The 7,090-nt window shown below is 41.4% G+C and overlaps 1 pseudogene; it reads right to left on the bottom strand.

Moving 5' to 3' along the window:
* Window positions 1-6,262: 6,262 nt before the first annotated feature.
* Window positions 6,263-6,372, bottom strand: LOC122682330 (annotated as a pseudogene).
* Window positions 6,373-7,090: the final 718 nt, after the last annotated feature.

Below are 7,090 nucleotides of genomic sequence, written 5' to 3'. Positions count from 1 at the left end.
GACTTCTTTGTCTCAGTGCAGCAGCCAGGATCTCCTGCTCAGCTGAGTGGCAATGCTGACAGTGGTTATAGAAGGTATCTTCTTCTTGTTCGTCATCTCAAAGGGAAATTTTTCAAAATTTTTGAAACAGCATTTGTTAAATATGATCATTATTGTAGATTTTTGCACCTTCTCTTTATCTGATTAAGAAAACTCTAGTTTGCTCAGTTTTTAAGCTGATACTGAATTTTATCAAGTACTTTTCTTCCATCTACTGGGATGATCATATAATTTTTCCTGTATTAGGAAATACAGACAATATTTAACTGATTTTCTGAAAATGTTAAATCAACTTCACATTCATTGGATGAATCTGACTTAGTCAAAACATATTATCCTTTTAACATACTGATGAATTAGTTTTATGAAAAACTCATCAGTATTTCCCCCAAATCATCTGAAATTGGAAGTAAATTGGCAATTTCCCTGATCTTTTCTCAAACAGAAGCTAATTACAGTTCTTAACCTCCTCAGGGTTGAGGAAGGGCGAAGGTAGCTGCAGGTCATCAGTTATTTCCTGGGGCTGGGGGAGCAGAGGGGTTCCCTCACCCCTGGAATTCTCCCAGCCTCACCTGTGGGTCCTGATGCCCATGTCAGTGTCTGCCAGCACAGCCGCCACAACAATCAGAACTTCCCCACTGATATCTAAAGCCAAAAATTGACAAAAAAACAGAAACGAAGAAGGGGGAAAAATAAACGACAAAAAATAAATAAAAGGAAAAAGATGATCCCTTTGCATACACACTCATATAAACCAACACCAGGGATGAGGCATGTGTGCACGTCTCATGTGGCCCTACATGAACTTCACAACCATGAGGCTTGTGTTTAAACACTTGATTTTATTTTAATCTCATCATGTCATGATGGGGCTTTACAGTATTTTGAAATTTTTTACATCTATATCCATGAGTGAAATTAGCCTAGAGATATTCAGGGCTTTACAGTATTTTGAAATTTTTTACATCTATGTCCATGAGTGAAATTAGTCTAGAGATATTCCTTACCTATTCTTCCTGGGTCTCAAGTTTTGCTCTATCATAAAATAAGTGTTTCTTCTGTTGTCAGGAGCAGTGTGGTAAGAATGGAATTGTTTCTTTCTTGAATGTCTGGAGCAACCACCTCAGCTGACCTGGGGCTTTCCTTTAGGATTACACATGTGCCACTGATTTAATCCTTCAAAGATGTAGGACTGTTGCAGTTTTCTGTTTCTTCTTGTGTCAGTCTTGGTGTACTTCCCCCAAAATTCATCCAATTCACCTATATTCTCAAGTTTATTGGTAAAAAGTTAATACTATCTTCTTTTAAAGATCTTTGTGTATGTGGCAGTTGTAGTGATAATGTCTTTCTTATTCCATTATTGGCTATTGGTACCTTCTATTTTTGGTCAGTTTCACAGGAAGTTTTATCAATTTTATTGATGTTTTGAAAGAACCAGCTTTTAGCCATCTAGAGCCTTCCTATTGTACATTTTTGTTTCATCTAATTACTGCTCCTACCTTTAAATTATTTACTTTATTCTTCTGTTATTTTGTAGTTGCTTTTTCATTTTTTTGATGCATACTAGCTTAATTAATTTTTAACCTTACTGCTTTTCTAACGTGGACACAAAGCTATAAACTTTTCTCTATTTGACTTCATCTATAGTTTTAATATATAGCATTTTCATGATTCAGTTCAAAATTTAATTTTCATTATAATTTATTATTTGACATATAACTTATTTAAAAATTTTTTATTCTATTACTTTATTTTTGGCTGCACTGGGTCTTCACTGCTGCATGCAGGCTTTCTCTAGTTGTGGCGTGTGGGCTTCTCGTTTCAGCGACTTCTCTTGTTTCAGAGCACCATCTCTAGGGTGCCTGGGCTCAGTAGTTGTGACACATGGGCTGAGTTGCCCTGTGGATGTGGAATCTTCCCGGACCAGGGATGGAACTTGTGTCTCCTGCAGCGGCAGGTGGATTCTTAACCACGGGACCACCAGGGAAGTCTGACATCAAGTCTGGGACTTGATGATTCTAAGTCCCAAGGGCTGAATTTCTACTCATTTTTTGGTTATTGATTTCTCCCTTATGTTATGACCAGAAAATATTTGAAGATTCTTTCAATCCTTTCAAATGTTTTAATTTTTGTCTTTTTCCATTGTTTGTAAATTATTTGTGCTTTTTAAAAATAATATGGAGGGTTTTGTGGTTGGTTATAATGTTCAATATATGCCATAAATCTATTTTGTTAATTACATTGTTTAATCTTTTGTATCTTAACCAACTGTTACTTATTTGGTCTCATTATTCCTATCAATCCTTGAGCAGAGTTGAGTAAAATTCCCCCGATAATTGTGAATCTATCTGTCTCTCCTTATAGCTCTACAGAAACTCCTAGGGTTGGGGCAGAGGGTGGAAGTGGGCAGGTTCATCCTCACTGTGAGTGTGACTCCCTTTCCTGGACAAGTCAGGAGTGTCTCCTTTAAGGTCTTGGGTACCAGGACTGGCTTTTGTTCCTCTTGCCCTGTGGCTGCAGAGTGCCCTCAGGGCATGAGCACCCTTGGTGAGCCCGAGTGCCCTCACGTACAGTATATCTGTGTGCTTATAACTCTCATTACAGATTCTCATACAATAATTTGGAGTTTCTAACATCTTCAGATTTCTGATACTTTTAAACTATTTTTTTTTAATATGTAAAGCTATGTTATATAATATTTTCCATTGTCCTTAGTTGAAGAGTCAATCTGACTAATCCAGTCTGCTATTTCTGGAAATCAGATACCACTATTTAACTTCAAATTTCTTATATATTACATTTATTACAACAAAAGTAAAAGGAAAACATAAACAGACATCAAAAATGTGGGGACTGCAGAAAAACAGCTATGGACACAAAGCAGAGAGTGACTCTGTCTAGGGTATAAGGTAAGGTTTTACAGAGAAGATACCTCAGTTGAGTTGAGCAATTAGAAGAAAAGTGCAGACGAAGACAAACCTGTGGACACATCGGGAAATGTAAGCAGCAAGTACAAAGTCAGGAGGAGTGAGCAGGCTGGGTATGTCCAGGGGGTGGCACAGTATACCAGTCACCATCTAGAGGGCAAGGTGCCAACACAGCGGCTCTTGTGCACTTTCAACTCCCCCTCTCCTTGTCCTGTTAAAGACCCGTCCTCCTTACCTCTGACTGACCTGACTCGACTTACTTCCCAGTTTCAGTCCTGCCCCTGCTCATCAGCTGTGATGTGAAGACTTGCTTCTTGCACCAGTCCTGAACCGCTCATGGTTCTCACTCTCCTCTGTCTCTTTCTGGTCCTGATTCCCTTAGTAGGTTTTCAAACTAAATTTAAAGCCCTGGTGCCAACCGACCTGCGTCACTGTGGGCCCTCCCGTGACAACCAGTGGTCCTAATCACCGAGATCCAGAGAAAGGAGGAGAAGCAGTTTTGTGAGAGAAGATAAGTTAAATCTGAAGCTTGTAGAGTCTGAGAAACTGGAAATTTGAATAGTTTGTTGCATGGTTAAGTTAAAACTAGTGCGGGCATGCTCAGTGACTCAGTCATGTCTGACTTTGCGACCCCGTGGACTGTAGCCTGCCAGGCTCCCCTGTCCATAGGATTTCCTGGGCAAGAATACTAGAGTGGGTTGCCATCCCCTACTCCAGGGGATCTTCCTGACCCAGGGATTGAACCCGTGTCTCCTGCATTGGGAGGCAGATTCTTTACCACTGAGATTACTGGGAAGCCCAACTTAGAACTAGTGATAAAAATTTAAGAGTAATTAGCATCCAAGTGGTAATTGAAACACTGAGAAAGGATGAGGTGGGTCAGCTAGACCATGGATCAGGAGATCAATGATCTAGGAACAAACCTGGAGGCCAACACTCAATGGGTGGTGAGAAGAGGAAAGAGAATCCCACAGTTGACACATGGAGGGCTCCCATCACCCCTTCAGTTTGCTCTGGATCATGGACTGTGGGATTAATATGGGTTCTCACAATGTCTAACTTATCCCAGGAAAACAGCTAGGGCTCCGCAAGAACCCATATCAACAGCAATTAATATATGTTCTTCTCTTTGAATAAATGGTGTTAGAAAAGTGAAAAGTATTGCTTTACAGGCCTCCAGATCTTAGCTGGCTTTTTTAACTGCTTGATTTTTAAACAGTTCATGGAATGAGGATAAGAGAAGTTTAGACAGAACAGTCACTGATTGCATTTCTAATAACTTCTCTCAGTGGCCGCACTGCATCTTCACACTGAATGAGGAAACCATCGGAGACTCCAGCTTGAACGACCCTCAGGGTTTTTCTGAACCAAACGATTTCTTTCTTAATGAAACAGAAGAACTACCCAACACTGAGTCTGCAATGATGAATTGTCAAATGGTCCTCTCCATCCAGACGGTTGTCTCCTAATAGCTGCACGTAACAGAAAACTCATCACGTTTGTCGAGAAAACTTACACAAAATCCTTTCTCTGAGAGAAACCTCACATGTGAGCGACAGCTCAAAGTCCCCAGAAGGCAAGAGATCTGAACAGACTGAAAACATCACCCAAGACACTGCCTGTAGCTCCAGCCCAGCCCAGAAAACACCCACCAAGCAAAGAAAATAGCCCCATAGAGATAAACAGCAGAATTTTGACCTGCACAGCTTCCTTTCCACATGACCAGTTTACAGGCCCAGACCACTCAGCACATGAAGGGCTAGAAAACAGTCACACTCCCAAGGGCCAAGAAATCCATGAGTCTGACTCCAAGTTTGCTTCCAGATGTTGGAATCTACATTGCCACTGTTAGTCTCTTCATGAACGTGTGGGTTGTTAGTAAGGGGTCTCATTTTCTTTCTTCCTTCTTTCCTTTCTTTTCCTCCTCCTCCACTGTTTGGTTAGTCAATCTATTTATTGGGAAAAAACCCAATCTCCTTGCCTCCTTGATCTGGAGCACAGCGTCCACCGTGCTTTATGCAGCCCTGAGTCACACAAAGTGCCATGTTTTCTGTCCTGCTCGGTGGACTCCCCTGTCCACCAGCACTCCTGTGGTTACACAGCTGCCTGACGGGGCCTGCTGCTGACACGGCAACCTTCCCACCTCACTCTGGAACTACACCTACATTCTAGAGCTAGCTTATCCAGTTATACCAAAGAATAAAAAGAACAAAGACCTGTTGGAAGGGTGATTGAGGCCATGTGGAAACACTCATCACTTTGAAGAAGACTTCATATCACAGAGTAGCATCTACTGATTCATGGGACTCCTAGCTTGCCATTTCTTTAGGCTCTTTCAGTGTCACACAATGAAGTTTTGCAATTTTGCCTGTAAAGGTCTTTTGTTAGATTTCCAAGTGTTTGACATTTTTTTCACGCTACTCTAATAGTGTATTTTATGTTTATTTTGTTTCTTTCCTGACTATAGCAATACAGTGCAACACAATAGACAATTATATTCAACAATGTAAGGGCTTTGCAGGTGGTGCGGTGGTAAAGAATCTGCCCACAATGCAGGAGACACAAGAGATGTGGGTTCTATCCCTCAGTCAGGAAGATCCCCTGGAGGAGGAAATGACAACCCACTCTAGTATTCTTGCCTGGGAAATTCCATGGACCGAGGAGCCTGGTGGGCCACAGACCATGGGATTGCAAAGAGATGGACATGACTAAGCACGCCGACACACAATGCAAAGCTCACTTACTAATTCTAGTAATTTATCTGTAGGTTGCTTTGGTTTCCCTATGTGCAGAGTTATCTGTAAATAATGATAATTTTATTTCTTCTTAATAACACTTATTTCTCTTTAGTTCTTATTGCCCTGGCTGAGACATCTTCACACAGAGCTGGACAGAAGTGGTGTCAGCTGACCGCCCTGCCTTCTGTTCCCTCTCAGACAATCTCTCTGCTTTTCACCATTGAGTACAGTGTTTGGTGCAAGTCTATCCTTTATCAGATTAAGGGAGTCTCTGTCTAAGTTCACTAAAAGATGTGCTTTTTCAAAAATTATAAACGCATGCCGAACTCTATCCAATGCTTTTTGTGTCTTAAACTTGACAGGTGAACCTAATGTTTCTCTCATTTAATGCGTCAATATGATGAATCTTATTGGCTGATTTTCTAATGATAATCTATTTTTTTTTTTTAATTATCGCAGTAAGTTTATTTATTTTTTGAAGGTCAAGTTTAAATTTAATGACTTTGGTATTAACTATACACATACTAGTAAGTTCTAAGACTTAAAATCTTCCGGTTCAGTTGTGACTCCAGACAGGATCCAGAGAGGAGTTCTAAAAATCTCTTCTCTGGGTTCTTTACCCTCCTGTGTTAGCCTCTTCAGGCACTGCGTCAGCCTTAAAAGGGCACTGGAAAGGGTAAATGATAATCTATTTCTAAAACACATCCATCTTGATGATGAGATGTTTTTCCCTCTTCTTTTACTGATTTCAGTTTGCTAATATCTTGTTGAGGATGTCTGCATCCGTGTTCATCCTGTGGTTTCCATTTCTGGTGATGTCATTAACTGGTTTTCATATCAAGGCTGTGCCAGTCTCATACAAGTTGGGCTCTTTCTTCCTTTTCTGTTTTCTGAAATCACTTATGTAAGACCAGTGTTAGTCCTGAAAGGCTTCTGTTGCCTCACCAGGATCACTGCCTGCCGACATTGCACTGAGCACATCCCAAGGCCAGCTCTCAGGGAGGACCTGATTTCCTGTCCTCTGCTCAGTTCGGCCAAGGTACCTCCCCTGGGGTCTTCAGGGCTTCAGCAGGCAAGGGCCCGGCTTAACATGGCTCAGCAGCCCCCCAAGTCTTCCAGCCCCAGGGACCCTGCCCATCCAGAAATGCTCTAGAGCATGCTGTTCTTAACAAGGCCGGCCTTAGGGAAACTAGCTAACTGGAACCTAACCTGCTGGTATTAACAGAGCCAGCTGACCTGGGCAGCGAGAAAACCAATGCCTGTCTGCTCTATCCATCCTGTATCTCACTAAGGGAGAGAAAAGCTGAGAAACACAGAGGCACAGAAATGAAGAGCCACGGGCTTCATTAAAGGACCTAGACACAGTCATAGGATTACTGAACACCT

The sequence above is a fragment of the Cervus elaphus genome, chromosome 23 (assembly GCF_910594005.1).
Source record: "Cervus elaphus chromosome 23, mCerEla1.1, whole genome shotgun sequence".
Classification (NCBI taxonomy): domain Eukaryota; kingdom Metazoa; phylum Chordata; class Mammalia; order Artiodactyla; family Cervidae; genus Cervus; species Cervus elaphus.
Note: the sequence above shows the minus strand (reverse complement) of the source record. Positions and strands in the feature narration are given on the sequence as shown.